At 37.8% G+C, this 27,502-nt stretch overlaps 3 non-coding genes and 1 pseudogene across 3 annotated transcripts; all 4 read left to right on the top strand.

Moving 5' to 3' along the window:
- The first annotated feature begins 7,105 nt into the window (after window positions 1–7,105).
- On the top strand, window positions 7,106–7,177 carry LOC122151289. The gene has a single exon (XR_006164080.1). It is a non-coding gene; the product is annotated as a small nucleolar RNA SNORD113/SNORD114 family (small nucleolar RNA).
- Window positions 7,178–9,272: 2,095 nt separating this feature from the next.
- On the top strand, window positions 9,273–9,344 carry LOC122151287. The gene has a single exon (XR_006164079.1). It is a non-coding gene; the product is annotated as a small nucleolar RNA SNORD113/SNORD114 family (small nucleolar RNA).
- Window positions 9,345–11,318: 1,974 nt separating this feature from the next.
- LOC122151288 lies at window positions 11,319–11,401 on the top strand (annotated as a pseudogene).
- Window positions 11,402–26,600: 15,199 nt separating this feature from the next.
- Window positions 26,601–26,678, top strand: LOC122151286. The gene has a single exon (XR_006164078.1). It is a non-coding gene; the product is annotated as a small nucleolar RNA SNORD113/SNORD114 family (small nucleolar RNA).
- The last annotated feature ends 824 nt before the right edge of the window (window positions 26,679–27,502 follow it).

Raw genomic sequence — 27,502 nt, 5'->3', positions numbered from 1 at the left:
AAATTGAAAATCAATTCCTCATGCATATCGGCCACATTTAAAGTGCTCAGTAATCACATGTGGGCTAGCAGCTGCCATATTAAAAAGGTTATAGAACACTTCCATCACTGCAGAAAATTGAACTGGACATCAATGGTATAGCTCTCCTTACTTTTAGGTAATAGCCTAGAACTTTTTTTAATGAAGCTAATATTGGATTGGGAGCTCTGGTAGCATAGTGCCTAAGGCATTGGATTGCTAACCAGAGGGCTGGCAGTTCAAACCCACAAACAACTCCTCAGAAGGAAGATGGGGCAATTTACATCCGTAGTGATACTGCCTCGGAAACCCAAGGAGGGGTCGCTATGAATTGGGTCCCTCGAGGGCACATAACAACAACAACAAAATATTGGATTAATCATAATCCTTCATCCATGAAAGATTATGATCATGGGTCCATACTTGGCCCCCTTTTATTTGAGTTGCTCATTTTTAAAGAAGTTTTAATAGGCAATCAACCATAAACCCAACCTTTTACTCAACAAGTAGAGCAATGACATTTTATTTCATCTCCTTTGTGTTCCTTACTCAAACAAGTAACAGCCTAGATTTTTATCTAGGGAGGAATGCTTATAAAATTGATGGATTCATGCACACAGTGAAATATCAAATGGCTGGTTAAAGGAATGAAACAGGGTAAATTCCATTCATGGAGCTCAAGAGCACAGAATTGAGTTAACTGTAGTTCTTTAACTTGGGCCGGCAGGAACAGGTAGGGGTAGCCCAGGCAGTGAGTGGAGCAGTTGGAACAGCTAAGGGAGGCGAACTTGTCTGTCGGTCTGTCGTACTGTGGTGGCTTGCGTGTTGCTGTGAAGCTGGAGGCTGTGCCAGCAGGGGTGCCCATGGTGGACTGCTTTCGGTGGAGCTTCCAGACTGAGACAGACTCAGAAGAAGGAAGAGGCCATCCACTTCTCACAGAATTGGCCGGTGAAAACCTTATGAACAGTACTGAAACACTTTCTGATATATTACTGGAAAATTTTATGATAGCCCTGAAACATTGTCTGCTACAGGGCTGGAAGATGAGCCCCTCAGGTTGGAAGGCACCCAGCATATGTCTGGGAAAGAGCTACCTCATCAGAGTAGAGCTGACCTCAATGATATGGACAAAGTAGAGCTTTCAGGGCCTCCATTTGCTGAAGTGACCTGACTCCATATGAGAAGAAACAGCTGCAAACATCCACTGATAATTGGAACATGGAATGTATGAAGTATGAATCTAGGAAAATTGGAAGTTGTCAAAAATGAAATAGAATGCATAAAGATTAATATCTTAGGCATTAGTGAGCTGAAATGGACGAGTTTGGGCCATTTTGAATCAGATAACCATATGATCTACTATGCTGGGAATGACAAATTGAAGAGGAATGGCATGACATTCATCATCACAAAGAATGTTTCAAGGTCTATCCTGAAGTGCAATGCTATCAGTGATAGGATAATATCCATATGCCTACAAGGAAAGCCAGCTAATACTGCTATTATTCAAATTACACACCAGCCAACAAAGCCAAAGATGAGGAAATTGAAGATTTTTACCAACTTCTGCAGTCTGAAATTGACCAAACATGCAATCAAGATGTGTTAATTATCACTGGTGACTGGAATGCAAAAGTTGGAAACAAAGAAGAATCACTAGTAGTTGGAAAATTTGGCCTTGGTGACAGAAATGATGCTGGAGATCGCATGATAGAATTTTGCAAGACCAATGACTTATTCATTCATTGCAAATAGCTTTTTTCAACAACACAAATGGTGGCTATACATGTGGACTTCACCAGATGGAGTACATGGAAATCAGATTGACTAGATCTGTGGCAAGAGGCAATGGAGAAGCTCAATATCTTCAGCCAAAATAAAGCCAGGAGCTGATTGTGGAACCGACCATCAACTCCTCATTTGCAAGTCCAAGTTGAAGTTGAAGACAATTGAAACAAATCCACAAGAGCCAAAATATGACCTTGATTATATCCCTCCTGAATTTATAGACCATTTAAAGAATAGATTTGATGCATTGAACACCAGTGACCGAAAACCAGAGGAATTGTGGGATGACATCAAGAACATCATCCATGAAGAAAGCAAGAGGTCATTAAAAAGACAGGAAAGGAAGAAAAGACCAAAATGGATGTCAGAGGAGACTCTGAAATTTGCCCTTTAATGGAGAGTAGCTAAAGCAAATGGAAGAAATGACAAGATAAAAGAGCTAAACAGAAGATTTCAAAGAGCATCTCGAGAGGACAAGTCAATTATTATAATGAAATGTTCAAAGATATGGAGTTGGAAAGGCAAAAGGGAAAAACACACCTGGCATTTCTCAAGCTGAAAGAACTGAAGAGGAAATTTAAGCCCGAGTTGCAATGTTGAAAGATTCTATGGGCAATACATTGAACGATGTAGGAAACATCAAAAGAAGAGAGAAGGAATACACAGAGTCACTGTACCAAAAAGAATGGGTTGATGTTCATCCATCTCAGGAAATAGCATATGATCAGGAAGGAAGAAGCCGAAGCTGCACTGAGGGAAGTGGTGAAAAACAAGGCTCTGAGAATTGACAGGACACCCATTGAGATGTTTCAACAAATGGATGCCACACTAGAGGCACTCACTCGGCTATGCCAAGAGATTTGGAAGACAGCTACCTGGCCAACTGACTGGAAGAAGTCCATATTTGTACCCATTCCAAAGAAAGGTGATCTCACAGAGTGTGGAAATGTGGAAATTATTGAACAATATTATTAATATCACACGCAAGTAAAATCTTGTTGAAGATAATTCAGAAATGGTTGCAGCAGTATATTGACAGAGAACTTCTAGAAATGCAAGCTGGATTCAGAAGAGGACGTGGAATGAGAGATATCATTGCTGATGTCAGATGGATTTTGGCTGAAAGCAAAGAATACCAGAAAGATGTTTACTTGTGTTTTATTGACTATGCAAAGGCATTCAATTGTATGGATCATAACAAATTATGGATAACATTGAGAATAATGGGAATTCCAGAACACTTAATTGGGCTCATAAGGAACTTGTACATAGACCAGGAGGCTGTCATTTGAACAGAACAAGGGGACACTGCACGGTTTGAAATTAAGAAAGGAGTGTGTCAGGGTTGTATCATTTCACCATACTTATTCAATCTGTATGGTGAACAAATAATCCAAGAAGGTGGACTATATGAAGAAGAATGTGGCATCAGGACTGGAGGAAGACTCATTAACAACTTGTGTTATGCAGATGACACAAGTTTGCTCACTGAAAGTGAGGATGACTTGAAACACTTACTGATGAAGGATTGAAGACTACAGTCTGCAGTATGGATTAGACCTCAATGTAAAGATAACCAAAATCCCCACAATGGGACCAATAAGCAGTGTCATGATAAATGGAGAAAAGATAGAAGTTGTCAAAGACTTCATATTATTGGTTCTACAATCAACACTAATGGAAGCAGCAGTCAAGATATCAGATGTCATATAGCATTGGGCAAATCTGCTGCAAAGGACCTCTTTCAAGTGCTGAAGAGCAAAGATATTTCCTTGAATACTAAGGCACGTTTGACACAAGCCATGGTATTTTCAATTGCCTCATATGCACGTGAGAGCTGGACAATGTAAAAGGAAGACCTAAGAAGAGTCGATGCTTTTGAGTTGTGGTGTTGGCAACGAATGCTGAAAGTAGCATGGATGGCCAGAAGAACTAACAAGTCTGTCCTGGAAGAGGTGCAGCCGGAATGCTCCTTGGAACAAGAACGGACAAACTTCGTCTCACCTACTTTGGTCATGTTATAGGAAGGGACCATTCCCTGGAGAAGGATGTTATGTTTGGCAAAGTGGAGGGACAATGAAAAAGGGGAAGGCCTTCAATGAGATGAATTGACACAGTGGCTGCAATGATGGGCTCAGGTGTAGCAAAGATCGTGGGGTTGGCACCGGACCAGGCAGTTTTTCGTTCTGCTCTACATGAGATTGCTGTGAGTCGGAAATGACTCCACGGCACCTGACAACAACAACAACAACAATCATAGCCAAATAGTCAGGTTTCTCATGAGGAAGAAGATGGTGAATCCATTTCTGCAAAACTGAAGTCCATGACATAAGGGTCTGTGTTTCTCCATTTATGGGTAAGAGTTTCAACGAAAGATTATTCTTCTTTCTTTCACCTCTCTGTCTTTCTCTGCCTATATAAAAATTGTTTATGTATGTCTACACATACACACACACACACACAATTATTGTCTTTCTTGTATTCCATGGTGCATTCATGATGATTTCATTGATTATATTATTAAAAATAAGTGATTAATAATTCCATAAAGTAAAAGAATGGAAAATGTCTGTGTAAGCCTTTGCCAGAAACTGTTGTATAACACATCGCCTACAGTTTCAGTGGCCTACAAAATGACAATAGTAACAATAGCATTATCTATTTCCACACATATGGGTCTGTAACAACTGTGGAAAGTGTACTGCAGCTTGTGGGTTGGGGTCAGATCTTACCCATTTGCCTTCTCATTGGTGATACCTCAATTCATCTCTTCCTTTGTCTATGAGAAATACTTAGACTCCTACCACTTTGGATGAGTTGCATAATGATAGAAATACGCAGTAACTATTTGAATTCTGGTTACTTATGGTTTCATCACTATTAATTTTCTTAGGAAATAAAGAGATGAAAAAATTGATCCATGAATATTTAAGTAAATGACTATGTGATTGACTGAATTAATGAATAAATAAATAGAAACAGATCTGAAAAGAACCAAGCAGGGACCATTGATGAAAATGTACCATGAAACTAAGATTAAGATTTAATTCAGTTTTGGGCAGGTGAGGCCAATTAAAATAGATTCCATCTATCATCTATAGCAGAGAGAACATTTATTCAGATGTGTATAATAAGTGCCTAAGGCACTTGACTGCTAACCAGATGGCTGGTGGTTCAAACCCTCCAACCACTCCTTGGAAGGAAGGTTGGGCAATCTACTTCCGTAGTGATACCGCCTTGGAAACCCAAGGAGGGGCTGCTATGAGTAGGGTCTGACTCAATGGCCCATAACAACAACAACAACTCTTAGTTTAGGTGATAAGTGTTTAGTTATTACATTAATAATAAATTAATTGATCATTACAAATTGATTAAGTTAACAAAATACAGAAGGCTGTTGATGGGCCAGTGGTGAGGAAGGAGAAACATGGACCAATGTTGAGAATGTGGCACAGGGATTATGATAATCCAGTATTTCCCAAATAAAAATAATTTTAAAAGTCAAAATCTAGTGTCTTTTGCCCTTTTTCACACCTGCTGTCCACTGCACAGAATGAGTGAGCTGTAGCTGATTAGACATTCTTAGTGACGAAGGGCTTGGCTGCTGTCTGTGTGAGTAGGGAGCATGGAGATTTATGTAAGTGAGAGACAGTGTGCCCATCCTTAGGCTGATGGTTTACTCATGGCTGTTGAGTATGTGATTTAAAAGAAATAAGTAGCTTCATACATTCATAATATCACAGAAGAGTATCCATGGACCAATGATGAGAGTGTGGTGTGAACCTAGGATTACAAGTGATCCAGTTCAGCCCAACTCAATTCCATTAAAAATAGATTAAGGACATTTTATATATGTTATGAAGCTTTTAATATTCCATTAATAATAAATTAATTGATCATTGTTTTATACCAGTGTTAATCTAAACATTCCTCCATTGATTAAGATCTATGCTATTAAATTGTTGAAGGAATAGCACCATAGGACAATGGAAAGTTACAATCAGGTTTCTCATGAGGAAGAAGACAGTGAGTTCACAGTAACTCATTGTGTCATCTTGGAAGTGTAGACACATGAGAAGAAAGAGGGCCAAGGATGGATTGATGATCAGTGTGAGGTTGCAGTGAAGCAAGGATGTGGATCAGTTCATTCATGCCACACTTTAGATTCATAGAACCTAGAGTTTTATTTCTGTGGGAAGTTAGCATATAGACATGTGCTGTCTGGTGTAGTGGCCATTGGGCACAGATGTCCATGAAGCACTCGGAATGTGGCTGGCTGGAATGATGAAGCACTTGGAATGTGGCTGGCTGGAATGATCTACCAAAAGAATAAGAAAAAACAAAAGTATTAATGAACACCAACAAAGAGGGCTAGACATGTACAAAGAAGTTTCTAAGACTCACTAAAGAAAAAAAGAAGAACGTAAGGTATCTCCTTAATAATTAACATATTGATTACAGGTTGAAACGATAGTATATTATATATGTTGAAAAAATAAAATACATTATTATAATTTATTTTACCTATTTCTTTTTTACTTTTTTATAATGTCACTTCTAGAAAACTTCAAACTATGTACGTGGCTTACAATTGATTTTGGTTGGACAACACTGCCATCGACCAATGATAGGCATATTCAAGGATATTCCTTTAGTTTCTGATGGTCATGGATACTGATTATATTATTACTAGTCAATCAATGAGTGTATCATTGAGAAGTACATGATTAAATTCATCCATTTCCAGTCAAAGAAAACATAAATAACTAATAAATAGGTAAAGAGGGTCAAGAATGGAGCATTGGTGACGGCGTGACATGAAACAATCTTGTAGGTTAATCCAAAAGCATGGAGGAGAAGCTTCATTCATTCATGGTTGTTTAATATTCCATCATTGTTGATTGACACATTCTGCCATTGATGACGGTTTAGGGTTCTAATCTGTTGAGGGAGAAAAACCCAAGAAAAGATAGAAAATAATGTCAATGAAGTAAAACGAGAGGCTCTTGGATGTTCTCTGCTACATAGTTCAAATTTGGACAAAGTAAAGAAAGAGGGCCAAGCATGGGCCAATGATGAGTGTGGACTTGCATACTGGATGTTAATTGCCCCGTATGTGCAACAGTGAGGTCACCATAGAAAGAGATCTAGTGTATTAGCTTTGGGAGAAACTAGCCTGACTTGGTAATATTCATAGATGTTACTCTTGCATTTCATGGGTACTGATTATAGAATTATTAGTCAATTAAAAATGAATCAATAAACAAATGGATAAATGAATTAAAAAATGTTCCAAGCCTGGACCAGTGATGAGTACCCTGGGGTGTCTGAATTAAGGATTCTGATTAAACCCTTTAGATCTGAGGTCTGTTGAAAAAGAAACCTGTTTGATTGCCTTGGTGAGACATAACACTTATTGGCTGAAGTTGAGAAAGAGGCATCTCATTCCTGTGCTTTTGTAGATCTTAGGCATGAATCATATTATTATTGGTTTGTTAATGTAAGAATAAAAAAATATGTATCAATGAATGCAGGCAAAGAGAGCTAGACTCACTCCATTTATGAGCTATGAAATGAGATATAAATTATTATTAAAATGTCTTTGAGGCACTGAGTTCAATAAGTAAATCATTCAAGGCTGTTGTCACATCGGTCAGGTACACAGTTGTATGCAAGAGTCAGTGTTTTGGGGTTGGTGGGTGTTAATTTTATCAAGAGTAAATGTTTACATAATAAATAATTTGATTATAGAGCTACCTAATAGAACAAGCACCCATCATGGGTCAATGTTAAGAATAGGTTATCCAACAAAGTTGTGATTAAACCAGTTCTCTTCAATGAGTTTCATTATTTAAAAAGCACATCTATTCATTTGTCTGTGAATATTGAGATTCTGGGCAGATATTACTGTTCTTCAAGGCTCTTGCTCAGGGTATTGGGTTCACACATATTGACCATATTTATAGAAGGGTATGAAGTTGACTATTGATTATTTAAAAGAAGGTAGACATGTACCAATGAGCATTGTGTTTCATTAAAGAAATTTCTTCCCCACTGATGCACCTATCAGTAGGGAGGGAATGGGACTCTGTCCAGTTTGGATAAAGAACACAGGGACCACTGTTTATAATAGTATTTTAGACCATTTTTCATTTTTCATATGAACAGAATAGATGAATACATTCACAACGCAGGGCCAACAATGGACCATTGGTGAGAATGAGTTAGAAAGCGAGGATTTAAATTTATCCAATTCTTACTAAATTTATTCAATTCCATTAAAGACAAAAAGGAAATGTAGGCTCTTAAGTATGTGGGTAGGAGCTCTGGTAGCATAGTGCCTAAGGCACTTGACTGCTAATCAGAAGGCTGGCTGTTTCAACCCACCAGCCACTCCTCGGAAGGAAGACTGGGCAATCTACTTCCGTAGTGATACTGCCTCGGCAACCCAAGGAGGGGTCGCTATGAGTCGGGGCTGACTCGATGACACAAAACAACAACAAGTATGTGGGTAGGGTTAAATAGAATTTGGAACAATAAATAAGAAATACGTTTTTCTTAAGAAATAGTTCATATTCTTCTGCTGGGGGGTAGATGTAGCAGTTGTCATTATATTACACAAACTAATAATTAAATGATTCATTACATAAAAAGAAGGCCATTGTTGGGCCAATAATGGGGAACATGATGAACATAGAGGCTTATGATACATTTCATACAGTAGGACCAAGGCCACTTCAAATATTTAACTCTACCCTATTTCAATTTTTAATGCCTGCCTTTTACTCTACAGAGTCAATACACCAAATCTGACCTGTTTGTTATCCAGCAATGAAGATTTCAGTAGTCACTTCTATGGATAAGGAACAAAGGGACTCATGTAAGTAGCAGGGTTTGTGTTCTTGGTTTGGAGGGAGTTATTTATGTGGTTCACGGAACTATTTCAAAGGAATAAATGGCTACAAACATCAAATCAAAGATACCATGCATGGACTAGTGGTGGGATTAAGATCAAGCCCTTTAGGTACAAACAAGGTCCATTGAAAACAAAGTGAGAAGGTGTCATGTTTGTTTTCATTGCTGTTTTGTATCATACATTATTTTTGTACTATGATTAAAAATATTCTCTACTGATTAGTTCTAGGTTGTTATGTCATTGAGGGGGAGTCCTTAGGAAGATGTAAAGTGTTGTCAGTGTTCTAGTTGTGGGGTCAAAGGGTAGGTTTATGGTTGTTCATTTCACCATGTTTAAAACACAAAGAAAGTAAAGTAAAGATGAGCAAACGAAGAGCAGTGAGACACATGGGATACACATGAAGGTTACTGATGAGTCCACATGTGCAATAACAGTCATGCCTCTTGTTCTTGGCATTCAAGAGTCATGGATGCTCACTGTATTATACTTTATACATCTAAGGATAAATCCAACAGGAGAATGTGAATGAAGAAAAAGGAATTGCCATGTCTAGACCAATGATGAATACCCTGGGGTGTCTGAATCAACGATTTTGATTAAACCCTTTCACTCTGAGGTCCATTACAAGAAGAGAAGATGGGACTAGCCAGGGTCCTGTTCTTGGGCTTTTGTGTTCCCTGGGTATTGCTTTTATGATAATGAGGTAATGCATAAAAAAAAAAGGAAGTGAGGGAATGAATGAAGGCAAGGAAAGCCACTCATTGTTAAATTCTGAAACAAGAGTTCTTAATATGTGTCTAAAGTTTTGAGGTCTGGTAAAGTAAATAAGATTTTTACCCCTCTCACCAGGGAGCAAATCGACAGATGTGTGCAAGATTAAGTGTTGTCATATGAATTGGTGGTGATGTTTATTTTATTAAGAAAAGGACAAAATGTTTGCACAAATAACTAACTAAATAATTTTAAAGAAGCAATCATCAATTGCTAGCCTTCTCATGATAAGCATATGACAAGAGGTACGATGATATGATCAGATGTTAATATGACTCAGGGTTTTGGTCCAGTGAATTATATTCTAATTATAGTAGTGACATATTATTATATTTATATTTTGTTATAAGTGGATGAATATGTTCATTTCTTGGTTAAAATGTAGCCAATGAAACACTAATGATGAGACTTGTTAGGAAATAAGAATAAATGATTACCTTGTTTTATGCAACTGACATCCATATTTAAAACATCCAGGCCCTTCTCACTTTGGATGATGGATGTGTGGACAGTTGTTCATAATAAGATTTCGGCTCTGGGCTGCTGTCCATTGTACCATTTTGCCTTTTCTTTGTATGATGAACAACTGATAAAATCATCCCATGAGTAATTAAATAAATGAGTAAATGAAAACACAGAGTCAAGCATGGGCCATTGTTAAGAGTATTACATGATACAGGATTTCAAATTTATTTAATATGCAGAAGAAAAATCCATTAAAAATGATAATGTAGACTTTACCTTGGTTAAGTGTACAGACATGGATTTTTAACAGTCATACTTCTTATTCATGGTGTGGGGCAGTGGACTCTATGGTGTTCATAATATCATTTAAAATTAAAATTAGATAATCAAGTAAGGAAAAAGTAGTGACATTCTTGAGCTGGTGAAATGAAGCCAGTGAAATGAAGCCAGTTTTGCATCTTCCTTTGGTTTTGGTTAGTCTGTGGCCCTCCTTGTCTTCATTCAGATTTTATGTGCAGTCTACTCTAACATCACATATTTGATGTCCCTTAAAATCCCTAACTTTATGCCTTTTCATTGTTTTTAAAAACTGCCTTTCATCTCAGAATTAGCCCACCGAAGCTGATTTAATCAATACCAACTAATGAAGATCTTGGCTGATACCTCTGTGTTTAAGGAGCATGAATATTGATGTGAGTAACATTTAAAGTTCTTGGTTGGGGAATTTGTTCACAGGCTTTCATTGAAGTATTTCAAAGTAATAAGCAACCACATACAATTATAAAATTAAAGAACGCCATATGTTGCCAGGGATGGGAACTTACTACGAACCCATGGTGATGATATAATTTAATTCTTCACAACTGATGACTCCTAAAGAAAGATGGAAGGTGTTTCATACCCTTTCAGGGCCATGAACTATTGGCTTTTATGTTTTTATCACACTTGGTGTCAACATTTCTCCCTTCAAAATTTTTCACTGAGAAGGGAGCACAGAGGAAGCTTCTATCATTCATCTTGGTCTAGGGTCAAATGGTGGTACCATGGTTGCTTATTGTGACTTCTTTCGACCATGTACAGGTTAAGTGAAGAAGGGGCCCATACGGACCAGTGATAAGTAAGGAGCTGATTTGGAGAAGACATGTTGCTTGATTCATAAGTAGCGCACTGAAGGCCATTGCAAAAAGAGATCTAGTGTGTCAGCTGTATGGGAAATGAGAATATGGATAGGACTTAGTAATATTTAAGGATCATATTCTTTGGATTTTTGTCGTTCGTGAGTGTTGATTATATAATTATTGGATCAGGGAATCAATCAATGAAGAAAGGGATAAAAGATTGAAAAAAAGAGTGCAAATCCTGGGCCAATGATGATTCCTAGGGTGGGGGTCGGGTCTGAACCCAAAATTGTGATGAATCCCTATCTGGAAATCTGAGGTCCACTGCAGAAAGAGACAAGGTAAACTCTTTGCCAAAAGAACTCCATGAATACCAAATGAACACATGGACCAATTATGGAATTATGTACTAAAACAATTATTATTAATGCACATTTGAAACATGAATTTGCATAAGAAGACTAGACTAAAGCCCTTTCCATAGAACAATCCAGACAGATGGACCTAAAAGTCCATGTTGCTTTGACTGGTTGGTTACATTGATTAGAAAAAAGGGAAAAAGTTTATATAAATAAACTTTTACTTAAATAATTGCCTTATTTTTAAAAATAATATTTTGTTGTATTTTCATTGAACATTTACACAGACAAGTAGGTTCCCATTTAGCAATTGCTATACAAAGTGTTTTGTGATGTAAGTTATAATTTTCACTGTGTGCCAACATTCTCATTAATTGCATCCTGGATGTCCCCACTAGTCTGCTTTCCCTGTCCCCTCCCCCTTTCATCTCTGCTTTAGAGCCGTTGTTGACCACTGGGTCTCACATTGATAATTTTTTTAAGGATGCGTAGTGTACTCGCTGCTAATACTAATGAGGCAATCTGTCATTTAGCTTAAGGGTTAGTTTCTGTTCAAGGCTTAAGGATCAGTCTCTAGTTTTAAATTATTCAGTAAGTTTGGACTTTCTAAGAATGTAGGGTCTATTTCACATTTTTCTCCTATTCTCTTATCTATTGCAGCCTTGCTTGGAATGGTCGCTAGTGGTAGCTGGGCACCATCTAGCTCTTCTGGTCTCAGGGTAGATGTGGCCATGGTCTGGGAAGACTCTTCTGTAGACTTGTTTCTTCTCTGAGTCTTTGATTTTCTTCTTTCTCTTTTGCTCTGGACAAGAAGAGTATGATAGTTGTGTCTTAGATAGGCATGCACAAGCTTTTAAGACCCCCCAGACACTACTCACCAAAACAGGAAATAGTACATAAACTTTATGAACTATATTATACCAGTTGTCATAATATAGTCTCAAGTTATTACATGAGACTATGGTCCTAAGACTTCAAACCCAGAATACCAATCCCATGAAGCCCTTATGTGCTTTATTATATTTATGAATATATATGTATGTGCACACACATGTATATACATACAGATACATGTATATGTTCATGCGCACACACACACACACACACAAATATCCCTATGTACATATAAAAATGAACTCACTGCCATTGAGTTGGATCTGACTCATAGTGACCCCTCTTTGGGTTTCCAAGGAGGTATCACTACGGAAGTAGATTGCCCAGTTTTCCTTCCGAGGAGTGGCTGGTGTGTTTGAACTGCCAGCCTTTATGCATACCTATATACATATGTAACCACACATATATTTTTAAGTTGTTATTGTTGCTTCAAAATTATTTAAATTTCAGCATTTAGTAAAAACATCCTTTTTTGTGCGTGTGCTTACTTCTTACTGACATCATTTACTTTGGTCTGGCTGTGAACACTTCACCAACCTTTGGTTTGATGTTACTTTTCCCATCACCATAAATAACAGTGCTTCCTATCTCAGTAATGAGTCTGCCTCTCCCTGCCATCCTGGGTAACCACTCATGAACATTGGCCTTTGTTTGTATACCCATTCTTGCTTTCTTATAAAAGTGAGATCATGTAATATTTGTCTTCTTGTGCTTGACTTTATTTCACTCAGCATAATGTCCTCCAGATTTATCCACATTATAAGATACTTTGAGAACTTACCATTATTCTTAATGGCTGCATAGTATTCCATTGCATGTACATAGCACATTTTGTTTACACATTTATCCACTGATGGCAGTGAGTTTGGTGTTTGACTTTGGAATTATGATAAATATGGTTCTTATTCTCATGTTGGCATTTGTTACATTATTAAGCATAAAAATTAAGTAAGAATACAATACAAAAGGGTACTATCCTTGGGCAATGATGAGACTAGGAGATGACCCAAGTTTATTATTAATTATTATTATTAAGTTAGCAAGACTAACTTAAAAAAATATCATTGGAAAGCATAAAAAAATATCTAACTGTAGGCTTTTTGCTTCACCAGATGGACAGGCCCCTCCTGATTTGATCATTATCTAATCATAATGATCTTGGCTTGACCTCTGTGGGTAAGAAGAGGAAGACCAATGTAAGTAGCAGAGTTTATGTTCTTGGTTTGGGAGATTGGTTTGAGTGCTGCCTGAATTATTTCAAAGTACTAAATGGATATGTTGTTGTTGTTATTTGCCATCGAGTCGGCCTTGACTCATAGCAACCCCTCCTTGGGTTTCCGAGGCAGTATCACTACAGAAGTAGATTGCCCAACCTTCCTTCCGAGGAGTGGCTGGTGGGTTTGAACTGCCAGCTTTCTGGTTAGCAGTCAAGTGCCTTAGGCGCTATGCTACCAGAGCTCCTACTAAATGGATATATTCATAAATAAAACCAAAGAGCATGAGGCCTGGGCAGAGATGGGAATGTACTCTGAATGGCATTCATGATTCATCAGATTCTACCAAAGCCTAATAAAGAGCATGCGGGATGTTTCATTCATTTTCAGAGCAGCTTCACAGTTTGGATTATTTTTGCATTGTAGTTCATTTAAATATCCCTTTGTTGATCAAGATCCAGACTGTTTGTTTCTTCATGGAGGAGCACATGGGAAGATGGACAATATTGTTACTGCTCTACTCTAAATTGTACCATCTTTAAATGGGCAAAGGGCAAGCATGAACCAATGATTGACATGAAACTGATCTGAAAATACGATGTTGACTAATTCATATGCACAACCCTGAGATCCATTGCCAAAAACAACCTCGTCTAATAGCACTGCTGGAAACAGGGGTATTGAATATTAGTGATATTCAAGGAGGTTGTTCTTGGTTCTTTCATTTGTGAGAGTCATTAGTGAGGGAACTCTGGTGGTGTAGTTCCTAAGGCACTTGGCTGCTAATCAGAAGGCTGGCAGTTCAAACCTACCAGCCAGTCCTCAGAGGGAATGTTGGGCAATCTACTTCTGTAGTGATACCGCCTCGATAACCCAAGGAGGGGTCGCTATGAGTTGGATCCGACTCGATGGCAGTGAGTTTGATTTTGGTTTTAGTTATCATTAGTGAATCACTGAATAAAACAGTATTGTTTTAGGTGCTCTTCAGTTGGTTCTGATTCATAGCAACTCTATACACATCAGCACAAAATGACACCTGGTCTCGTGTCACCTCACAGTCATTGCTATGTTTGAGCCCATTGTTGCAGGTACCATGTCAATCCAGCTCACCAAGCGGCTTCCTCTTTTTGCTGACCCTCTGCCAAGCATGCTCTCTTTCTCCAGGGACTGGCCCCTCCTGATAACCTGTCCACGTTAAGTGAGAGAGTCTCTCCATCCTTGCTTCTGAGGGACATTCTGGCTGTACGTATTTGTTTGTTCTTCAAGTAGTTCATGGTATATTCAATATTCTTTGCCAACAACATAATTCAAAAACATTAATTCTTCTTCAGTCTTCCTTATTCATTGTTCCACTTTCACATGTGCATAAGACAATTGAAAATACCACGGCTTGGATCAGGTGAACCTTAGTCCTGCAAGACACATTTTTGCTTTTGAGCACTTTAAAGAAGACTTCTGCGGCAGATTTCTCAAGGTTGTATGTCATTTTATCTCTTGGCTGCTACTTGCATTGGTGTTGATTGTGGATCCAAGTAGAATGAAGTCCTTGGCAACTCTGTTTGTCATGATGTTGCTTATTGGTCCAGTTGTGAGTATTCTCATTCTTCATAAGAATAAAGCAATAACCAATATATGAACAAAGGAAGAAACAGATGTCAAGCATAGACCAATTATGAATATTTTGAGGTGTATGAACCCAAGATTTTGATTGGAAAGTCTAATGTTGAGGTACAGTAGAAATGAGAGATGTGGTTGTTTGCTCTCTGGGAGAGGAACTTACAGTGAAAGTTAGGAATAGCCAAAGGTCTGATTCTTGAGCTTTTTTAGTTCTCCATGTGTATGAGAAAATAAAAGAATTGCAAATGAATGAAGACAGAGAAGCCCATACCTAGATCAATGCTGTGAATCTGCAATGAAACAGAGAAGTTCATTATTATTTTCTGAAGCACTGAGTTCCATAACATAATTAGATCAAGGCTCTCTTATCTTTTACGTTGTTTTGGATTGATGCTGAAGAAATGGTTGTTAGTTTTATTTAGAAAAAGAACAGATCACTTACATTAAAATAATTGTTTAAATAATTGCTTAATTGGAAGAAGGCCAAGCATGGATCAATATTGAGAATATGATTGTATGTGTGATTAATCTAATTCTGTTCATTGAACCTTATTTCTTTTCAGAAAGGATCTAGTTGGTTATATATAGATGGACAATGAACATATGTACAGATGTCAATACGTAGGTACTAATATCTCCTCACATATTGACGTGGTTAGGTTTCAATGACCAGGTGGTTCTTAGAAAATTGGCATTGTGCAAAAATGGAGACTCCCGACACAATCACAAATTGGAGGCTGAGTACGTCGCTACATAACTGCCAAAGTACATCATTACGTAGCTGCCAAACTCCCGAGAGGCATGGGCCTGCCAAATTGACCCATAACATGAACCATCACAGCCAGAGTCACTCTCCCCTCTTATCTCAGTGTTTGTTACTGCGAGCCATATGACATTAATGGGCAGAGTGATCAGACAGTGTCTTATTATTATTATTATTGCCATAACTGCAAAATGTTGGATAATGAAAAAGTTGATAAGTGAAGAGTGGGTGTGTTAGTCAATGTTCTTGTCTAGTATCTTGGCTCTCACTGATTCTGATGTATGTTAAAAGCAAATGAATGAATGATTTCATGTTGTAGTCAGTCACTTGAAAGAAGGCAGGTTACAGACCAGTGAAGAGCATGCATCTGGAAAGAAGGGTAATGATTGGTCCATTTTAACAGATAAAGCAAAGAAAGCTAAGCTAGTTCCACTTTGGGCAAAGTGCATATGAGCAGTTACATGAAATGGTATTTTACTTCTGGATTACTGGTGGGTTTACTCTTTCTTTAGAAAAAAGGAATAGATCATCAAATTATTCTTTGAATAATTAAACAATGAAAAACATGAGTGAACCAATAAACACATAAGTTAGAGTAAGTTTTGGACCATTGCTTGGTGACATACTCTCAGTGATGCACAAGTATGGTCCATTAAAAAAGGTTAATGAGGCCAGGAACCATGTAGTTAAGGGGGTATAAAGATGGATTGCTTTAATAGTGATATTCCTTTCTCTTGTGTTGGGTAGTGGAGTCAAAGTGCTTATTACATTGTTAAAAATAAAACAGTAAATAAGTCAAAATCTAAAAAAATAATGTCATTCTTGGTTCTGTAATGAGAAGGTGATAAGAACCGAGGCTGGTGATTAATCTAGTACCTCACAATTTGAGTCCATTAAAAAAAAAAAGAAGCTAAATCTATGTTTTTCTTTTCTTTATAAAATATGCAGTTTATTTCAAAGAATGAAACAATATAGCTGATTTAATTATTTAATGATAATAAAGGTTTTCACCTCTATGGGTAAGACTTAGAGACTGTTGTAAATGACAGTCAAAATCCACATCCTTGGTTTAGGTGGTTTGTTCCACATGAACTTATGTCAAAGGAATAAATGGCCAAGCACATACCTAGAATCAAAGGATGCTTTGTGGGGACCAGTGATGGAAATAAGCCCAAATGTACAATTAATCCAATTCAGTGCAACTGAGGTCCATTAAAAATGATGGAAGGCTTTTAGCAATATTCACAGTTTTTGTAATATTAAATTGTATGTTATTCACAGTTGATTTAAACATTCCTTCAGTGATACACATCCATGCTATTAACTAATTGAGAAGGTAGCACCTAGGAAGAGGGATGATAGTGTAAGTGTCTTCACTGTGAGTTATTACAGCGGCTTGTGTATTTTATTACTTATCTATGGCTGTGTAACAAACCACAATTTAGTGACTTAAAACAACAATTTGGGGTAGCCATCCAGGAATAGCTCACTGGGCAGTTTTGGCCTGCAGTCTCTCATGAAGTTGCAGTCAAGATGGGGGATGGAGTTTTAGTCATTTGGAGGCTTTCCTGGGCTGGAGGATCTAGATCCATGGGTCACTCACAGGGCTGGAGAGTTGGAGCTGGTTGTAGTGGGAAGCCCCAGTTCTTTCCCACATGGACCTCTTTTCAGAACTACTTGAGTATTCTTACAACATGGCAGTGACTTCCAGGGCAATTGATCCAAGAAAGAAGAGGGTGGACACTCCAGTGTCTTTTATAATCTGGTCTCAGAAGTCACACACCATAGTGTTCTATTGGTCACACAGGCCAGCGGTGGTTTCTTTTCCGAGGGGACTACACAAAGCTGTGAATACCAGGAGGCATGGCTCAGTGGGAGCCATCTTGGATGTCAGCCATCACATGTGCCATGAACAAATTAAAAAAGGAGAAAGTGTGGACAAGTATGACTATGGGATTGATCTGAAGTGAGGCAGTTGATTAATCCATATGTGTGATGCTGAGGTCCGGTGCAAAAAGGATGTAGAATAATCCTGTATTCAAGGAACTTGGTCTTAGGTTTTTAAATTAATATATGTTTATTTTATTATTATTGAGGAGTCAATGAGTGAATCAATAGAGAAAAAGAGTGCCCAGTCTGGACCAGCGATGAGTGTTCTGGGACTTCCAAATAAATGGTTTTGATGGGACCTCAGAACTTTGAGGTCTGTGACACGAAGAGATCTAATTAATGCGTCTATGATAAATGAGCTTCTAGCAGAAGTTAGGAGTAGTAAGGTTTTTTTTTTCCCCCCCCCCGCTTTAGGCTACTAAGTTTCAAACTTCTGGATTATATTATTAATTCAATAAATTAATAAACTATAAATGAATGAAGACAAGGAGCCATATGTGGACCAATTATGAGAGTGAATGTTTACTTATTATTAATACATTTCTAAAGCACTCAGTGCCAGGAATTTAAATTGGTTAAATCTAATCCTGTTTTGAGTGAGGAGCTTGTAGAGATAAGCATCTAGGAATCAACATTGTTGTTCTGCATTGTTCGGGTGGTTCTGGCTTACCCGAAACAAGAAAGTATAATCTAGTGGGTGTGTCTAAGGAAAGTGAGCTCATGGCATGAATTGATACCGTTCAGATTCCTAATTCAGTGTGTGTGTTCACAGATATTGATGTTCCTATGAGGGAATGAATAAATACGTTTGTATCTCAATCAGTTATTTTGAGGAGGGTAAAGCAGGGTTGCTCAACTGTGTCAGTGGCACCGTTGACATGCTGGGTTGGATAATTCTTTGTGGTGAGTGCTGTCCTGTGCATTGTAGGATGCTTAGTAGAGGCACTGGTCCCAACTCACTAGGGGCCACTAGCAACCCCCTTCCTCAAGTTGTGACAACCGAAAGTGTCTTCCAACTTTGAGAAATATCCTCTGGGGGGCGACATTGCCCCTGGGTGAGAATCACCAGGTAAAATAGGAGCCAATGAGAAGTACGTGTGAAAAAAGAAAGTAATTATTTTAAGCTGTTGTACTTTATTGATATTCAGATAAAGGAAAACCAAAACCAAGAAATTAGGTTCTTCCGACTTCAGGCCAAGTCCGTATGCACAGTTACACTTAATTGCATTATAATTTTGGGTTGTTGATGGGTTTGCCACATTGTGTTTTCTTTGGAAAATAAAGAGATGTTCAGGTTATTCCATGAGTACGTAAATAAAAGAATAAATAAATATACCCATAAAGTAAGGGCTGCTATTGACTGGTGGTGAAAATGTGTCAGAAATAATCAAATCCATCTAATTCTGTACAAGGAAGAACCATTGTTTAGAAAAAGTGTTCTAGAGTCATACCATGTGAGTAGAGAGTGATAGGTTATGAATTTTTGTACTGAGTGGTGGTGTTGTTAGTTGATTCCAACTCATGGCAACGCCACGTGTGCACAATAGAACTGCTCCACAGGGCTATTAAGACGGTGACCTTTCAGAAACAGCTGTCCAGGTGCCTGTAGGTGGCTTCGACTGCCAATCCATCAGCTGGTAGTGCAGTGCTTAGCTGTTTGTGCTACCCAGGCACTCCATGCTGGTGTTAGATAAGTCAGTCAGTAATATGCTGGGCCATTCTACGGCCACTGACTCATAGTGACCCCTCCTTGGGTTTCCGACGTGGTATCACTACAGAAGTAGATTGCCCAACCTTCCTTCCGAGGAGTGGCTGGTGGGTTTGAACTGCCAGGCTTCTGGTTAGTAGTCTAATGCCTTAGGCACTAGGCCACCAGAGCTGCTGTAAGCCTAGTTGTTGTTGTTGTTTGTTGTTATGTGCCGTAGAGTTGGACCCGACTCATAGCGACCCCTCCTTGGGTTTCCAAGGCAGTATCATTATGGAAGTAGATTGTCCCACCTTCCGTATGAGGAGTGGCTGGTGGGTTTGAACTGCTAGCCTTCTGGTTAGCAGTCAAGTGCCTTAGGCACTACGCCACCAGAGCTCCCACTGGCCTAGTAGCATCTCTGAAAAGTTGAAATGTGCATTGTTGAATGCTATCCGATTGATTCCAACTCTGAGTGACCCCCACGTGACAGGACAGAAATGCCCGTTAGGGTTGTCTCGGCTGTAATCTGTATAGGTGCAGATTTCCACTCTTTTCTGTCATGGCGTGGCTAGGTGGGTTTGAACCATGAACCTTTACAAAAATCTAGATTAAATCTAAAGGTAAATCTGCTTTTTCTGCCACAGAATGATTTCTGGACAGCCTGTTCTATTCTGGTTTTAAGAATGGGAATCGTGGGCATTGGCTCTATGAATAATGAACATCGAGAGCAGTGGAAGTACATCCCAGCGTTCACGCACTTGGGTAGGGTGCTTTGTTCACGAGTGGTCAGGGAAGTGTTTCAAAGAAATAAATGTCTATAAACATAAAAGAAATAAAATCCACTGATACTGACTAGCAGTAGGAATATGTTATGATCCAAAAATTATGTTGAATTTGACACAACTGAAGTGATTTAAAAAGGTAGTAAGCATTCCATTCATTTTCAGAACTCTTATTTTCTACCACAGATGCTTTTAGCATTGCCATTTTGGTACGGTCCCAACCTCTGTGGGGCCATCTGTAAGGATATGATAGACATTGTCAGTGTTTCAGAGGCAACAGAAGATGGTGGTTTCATCACTTTTCATTGAGCCATCTTTAAAACATGGGCACATCAAATAAAAGAGGGCCATAGAAGGGCCAATGCTGGTGTGGATTTGGCATAAGCATGGATGTTAATTGATCCACATATATTCTCTGAGCGCTGCTGTTGCAAAAGAAGATTTGATCTATTGGTTCTATCAGGAAAGAGCCACTAGTGGGAAGATGCTGCTCTTGCAGTTAGGTAATGGTGTCATTATTCATTAATCAACGAGTAAAACAAAAAAAAAAAAAAAAAGAAGATATAAAGGAAGAAAATATACCCAGCATGGACCAGAAATGAGTACATAGGAGATCTGTAACAGGAATTTTGATTAAACCCGTCTGCTACTCTATGACAAATAAACACCTAGTTATTCTTTCTGTGAGAGATGATGCTACTGCACCTTTTCCTTGTCCTTGGGCTTTTGTGGTTCTGGAGGATGGATTGTATTTTTATTATAAAATCAGCCTGCAAACAAAGAAATTTATCAACGAACAAGAGGACAAGTTATGTACCTATTGTTAAGGTATGTATTATTATTAAAACCTGCCTGTGACTTTGATTCCTAATAAGGAACATTTGGCCATATGAATATGAGTCAGTTTTTTTGTGTGTGTTATTGATGATTTTATTAAAGAAATGGAAACATATTTACATATATGTCAGTTGCCAGGCAGAGACCAGTGATGTGACAACACTTATAAGTAACCTAGTCTCTCTTATTGATTTTTATTTAAAACAATAAAAAATGAAGTAAGACATTATTCTATGGACAATGACATATGGACAGATCTATCATTCAGTGTCCTTGTCCAGTGCCTGTGAAATCTCAGATATTGATGTCCTTTATAAGAGAAAGAATGCATAATATACCACAATTGAGTTTTTAGGAGTCAGCAAACTCGGGGCCAATGAAGAACATGTATTATAAGAGGATGGGAGCTCTGGTGGCGTAGTGCATGAGGCATTTGACTGCTAACCAGAAGGATGGCAGTTCAAACCCACCCAGCCACTCCTCAGAAGGAGGGTTGGGCAATCTACTTCTGTAGAGATACTGCCTCGGAAACCCAAGGAGGGGTTGCTATGAGTTGTATCTGACTCCACGACGGAGGTTTTTTTTTTTTTTTTTTTTTTTTAAATTAGAGGATACCAATTCATCTTATCCACCTCAATAGATATTTTAAGGAAAATTCTAGACACTTTCTGTTTTATGAGAGGTACACCTGGACATTTGTGCATCATTGTATTTCAGTCCTGGGTTAATGTTAGTTTAACCATACTGAGATTTCTTTAGGAAAATGAGGACACATAATTATTATTCTTTGAGTAATAAGTCAGTAAGCAAGTGAATACATAAATACATAAAGAGCAGTGGCTAAACTGTGTTATGAGACACAGCTTCCAAAAAACAAATGAAACTCACTGCCGTCAAGTCGTTTCTGACTCATAGTGATGCCTCCTTGGGTTTCCGAGGCAGTATCTCTAAGGAAGTAGATGGCCTAGTCTTCCCTTCCAAGGTGCAGTGGCTGGTGGGTTTGAACCACCAGCCTTCTGGTTAGCAGTCAAATGTCTTAGGCACCAGACACAGATTAAATATATTCAATTCTGCAAAAATATAGCCCAATATGAAGGTGATCCTATCTTTCCCTACATGGGTTGCAAGTAAAGTCAGGTGTCTCTAATTCTTACAGCTCTTACTTTGTGTTGCCTGGCGAAGTCCAAGATACTAATATTACTTAATAAAACAACAACTAGAAAAGCACACCAAAAAACAAAAAACAACCCAAACTCACTGCCATCGAGTCAATTTGACTCATAGTGACCCCTCCTTGGGTTTCCGAGGCAGTATGTCTACGGAAGTAGATTGCCCAATCTTCCTTCCTTCCTTCTGGTTAGCAGTCAGATGCCTTGGGCACTACATGAGTAAGTAAATAAATAAAGAAAAAGCGGCATTTTTGGAAAATAATGATAATGTGACATGAAGAAGGTTTATGATTAGTCTTCTTGACAAATGTCATTACAAAAAAACTATAAGTTCATTGATTTTTAAAAAAATTTATCATTGTATTTATATATATATAACCAAAAAAACCAAACTCCCTCTCATCAGATCAATTCGACTCATAGGGACCCCTCCTTGGGTTTCCGAGGCAGTATCTCTATGGAAGTAGATTGGCCAGTCTTCCTGCTGAGGAAGGGTTTGAACCGCCAGCCTTCTGGTTAGCAAATGCCTCAGGCACTATGCTACCAGAGCTCCCTCTGTATATACATATGTGTGTATGTGTTTGTGTGTATGCCTATATATATATATATATGTATAGGTATATTCCTGTTTTCCACAGAGGCTGTACCATTTTTTGTTCCTACCAGCAATGGACAAATGTTCCACTTCCATCTTTTCACTATACATTGTGCTACAACAAATACATACATATAAGTAAATACACATCTCAAAAAAAAAAAAAAAACAGACTCACTGCTGTTGAGTTGGACCTGACTCATAGTGATCCCTCCTTGGGTTTCCGAGGTGGTATCACCACGGAAGTAGATTGCCCAGCCTTCCTTCTGAAGAGTGGCTGGTGGCTTTGAACTGCCAGCCTTCTGGTTAGCAGTCAAATGCCTTAGGCACTACACCACCAGAATTCCTAAAATACACATCTGTATCATAAAATTTTCCATTTTAACCATTTTTAAGTGTATAGTTCAGTGATTAGTTACATGTACAATGTTGTGAAACAATCACCACTATTTCCAAAACTATGTCATTACCCCAAACAGAAACCCAGTACCCATTAAGCAATAACTGCCTATTCTCCCCCCCTCTAGCCACTGGTAACCATTAATCTACTTAGGTCTCTATGCATTTGCCTAGTCTGTGTATTTTGTTTAAGTAGGATCATACAATATTTGTCCTTTCGTGTCTGACTTATTTCACTCAGCATAATGTTTTCAAGGTTCGTCCATGTTGTAGCATGCATCAGAACATCGTATCTCTTTATAGTTGAATAAATATTTCATTGTACATGTATACTGTATTTTATTGATCTATTCATTTGTTGACGGGCACTTGGGTTTGTTCTGCCTGTTGGCTATTGTGAACAGTGCTTCAATGAGCACTGGTGTACAAATATCTGTTTGAGTCTCTGTTTGCAAGTCTCTTGGGTATGTACCCAGAAGTGGAATCACTGGTTCATATGGTAATTCTATAACTACCTTTTTTACCTTTTTGAGGAACAACCAAACTGTTTTCCACAGAGGCTGCACCATTTTATATTCCCACAAGCTATGGACAAAAATTCCAGTTCCTTCAACTCCTCACCACTTGTTATTTCCATTTTTCTACAATAGCCAACCTAGTGGTCATAAAGTGGATTTGATTTTAATTTCCTTAATGACTATTGATGTTAATTATCTTTAGTGTTCTTATTGGCCATTTATATATCTTCTTTGGGAAAATGTCTATTCATATCCCTTGCCCAATTTTTGATTGGGTTGTCTTTTTCTTGTTGAGTCATATGATTTCTTTATATTCTGAATATTAAATCCTGATCAGATATATGATTTCCAAACATTTTATTTCATTTTATAGATTCTCTTCTCACTTTCTGGATAGTGTCCTTGGATGCACAGAAGTACATTATTGTGGTGAGCTCCAATTTATTTTTTCTTTTGTTACTCATGCTTTTAGTGTTATATCTAAAAATCCGTTGCCAGATACAATGTTCTGAAGATTTACCCCTAGATTTTCTTCTAATAATTCTGTAGTTTTAGATCTAATACTTAGATCATTGCTCCGTTTTGAGTTAATTTCCATATATGTTTTGAGGCATAAATTAAAGAATACTTAAATAAATGGAAAAACATCATTATTATGCACGTGAAGATCAGTTGTCCCAGTGACATTTTTTAAATGCTGTTCTTTCACTATCAAGTGGACTTGGCATCCTTGCTAAAAATCAATTGTCTATAGAAGTATGGGATTATTTCTGGACTTTCAATTTCATTTCAATTTCTAGATGTCTAGTACTCTGTTTTGTTTACTTAATAGCTTTGTAATACATTTTGAAATCAGAAAGTGTGAGTCCTCTTTTTCTTTTTCAAGACTGTTTTGGTTATTTTGGGCTTTTTGCAATTCCATATGAATTTGAGAACAACTTTTCTATTTCTGCAAAGATTTTTTATAGGGATTATGTTCAGCCTATAGGTTGCTTTGGGTAGTATTGACATCTTAACAGTATTAAGTCTTCCAATCCATGAACATGGTATATCTTCCAATTTATTTAAGTCTCCTTTAATTCCTGTCAGCAATGCTCTATAGTTTTATATGTAGACATTTTATTCTTTTAGATGCTATTTTAAATGTAATTACTTTCTTAATTTTGTTTTCACGTCATTCATTGCTGGTGTAGAGAAACGTAATTGATTTTGCATGATGGCCTTGTACCATGAAACTGCTGAATTTGTTTATTTAAGCTTAATTGTGAAATCTTTGGGGTTTTCTGCATGTAGAATCATTCTATCAGTGACTATAGATAGATTTATTTTCCAATATGGATGGATAGCTTTTATTTATTTTTCTTGACTAATTGCTCTGGCTAGAACTTCCAATAAATTGTTCAACAACAGTGGTGAAAGTGGGGATCCTTTCCTTTTTTCCTGATCTTAGGAGAAATAATTTCAGTCTTTCCCCACTGGGTATGCTGTTAGCTGCATTGGTTTTTTTCATTTTTTTTTTTTTTTTTTTTTTAACATGTTGAGGAATTACTCTTCTATTCCTAGTGAGTAGAGTTTTTTTTTTTTTAATCATGAAAGCATGTTGGGTTTTGTCAGTTGCCTTTTCAGCATCAATGGGAATGGTCATTTTCTCCCTGTTTGTTCTATTAATGTGGTATTAAATTGATTGATTTTATTGTGTTGAACCACCCTTGCCTTCTTAGGGTACATCTCACTTGGCCATGGTGACTACTTCTTCTAATATACTATTGGATTCAGTTTGCTAATATCTTGTTGAAGATTCTTTTTTATTTTTTTAACACACACACATATATATTTTTTCCTATAGAAAGAACACTGCATTGGTCATTAAATTATTCTCCTATCATGAAGACCTTGGCTGTTAATCCCACAACTACAGAGCCTACAGATTGATGTAAGTAAACATCAACATTGATGTTCTGAGTATGATGGGTATCATTATTGGAGTTTCTAAGACACTTGACTGCTAACCAGAAGGCTGGCAGTTCAAACCTACCAGCCACTCCTCGGAAGGAAGGTTGAGCAATCTACTTCTGTAGTGATACTGCCTCGGAAACCCAAGGAAGGGTCGCTATGAGTCAGGTCTGACTCGAGGGCACATAACAGCAACAACAACAAATTTTCTCAAAGAAGTAGATGGTTAAATGATAATAAAATTAAGGAATGCCAACTACAGACCCATAACACGAATGTGTCATAAACTAAAATTTATGGGTAATCCAAATCGGGACACTGAGGACCATTACTGAAGAGGTGGAAGCCATTTCACTCATTGTCAGAATAGTTCAGCTTCCCATTTAGTGTAGTTGCCACAGTTGCCTAGCACATTCCCTCACTGACAACGATCTCAGATATTAACTCTTTGAGGTGGGAGTACCTTGGAAAACAGCTGATGTCAGTTTTCACTGTTGTAATCTAAGATGGTAGGTCCATGGTTGTGGGTTACACCACCTTTAATATATAGACAGATTAAGTGAAAGAGGAGTCAGCACAGACCAATCAGGAGTGAGACTGATAGACAGAAAGGATGCTGATTAATTCCTAGATGCAGAAACAGAGGTTTTTTGTGAATAGCGATCTTGTCTCTTTGCTCTCTGGTGACGAAGGGGCAATGGACAGATCGTGGTTATATTTAAGACTTTGGTTCTTTTTTTTTTTTTTTTTTTGTCATTAAAGGCTATTGATTACATTTACTATTCATGACTAATGAATGAATCAGTTGAAGAAGGTAGAAATGAATGAAGAAATGAGAAGCCGGGCATGGATCAATGATGAACACTGGTGGAGGAGTCTGAATCAACTTCCTTGATTAAGCCCTCTGTGTACCTCTGAGGTCCATTACAAAAAGAGAAGCAGCTTGTTTTTGCTGCAGAAATTAACTGATAGTAGGAATTAAGACAATTCAGGAAACTTACTCTTGGACTTTTGTGCTTCATAGACATGGATTGTATTATATCAAGTGAATCTGTAAATACGTATATATAGCAGTGAAGACAAAGGGGCCCACTCATGGACCTCATTAGTAGAATATGCTATAAAACATGTATTAATTTTAATGTAATTCTGAAGCGAATGGAACAAGTCAAGTTTATATCTAAATAATTACAGGTATTTATATAAGGTATATAAATATCTGTAGTTAAGAGAATGTTATTTTGGGTTTGTTGAAGTTGGCTTTTTTTTCTTTTAATTAAGGAGAGGGAAAAGTGTTTACATCAGTCAATAATTCATTAACTAGCTATCTGCTCCAAAGAGGACCAAACAGGAGTAAAGTGGATATTGGTGTCCTGCTGAGGGTCATGATTAATCTAATTCTATTCAGTCTTCCTATTTAAAAACAAGCCGAAGAGAGGAGCTAGTGTTCTTTCCAGTGGGTCTGGAGCAGTTGGACAATGTCAGTATCATTCTGAATCCTTGTCTACCTTTTATTGGCTTACACTTACTGGTGTACTATGATTAATAAATGAATGATTTATGCTTGTCTTAATGAATTATTTCAAAGAGGGAAAAGTGTGGACCAATGGAAAACATTGTTATAGAATGAGAGGAGGCCCTGGGTGGGGCAAAGGGTCAAGGCAGTTGGCTGCTGACTGCAAGGTTGGAGATTTGCATTTACCCAGAGGCACTGTGGAAGAAAATCCTGGTGATCTCCATCCAAAAATC

The sequence above is a fragment of the Orycteropus afer genome, unplaced genomic scaffold (genome assembly GCF_000298275.1).
Source record: "Orycteropus afer afer isolate SDZICR_OR568_19922 unplaced genomic scaffold, OryAfe1.0 scaffold00371, whole genome shotgun sequence".
Taxonomy (NCBI): Eukaryota; Metazoa; Chordata; class Mammalia; order Tubulidentata; family Orycteropodidae; genus Orycteropus; species Orycteropus afer.
Note: the sequence above shows the minus strand (reverse complement) of the source record. Positions and strands in the feature narration are given on the sequence as shown.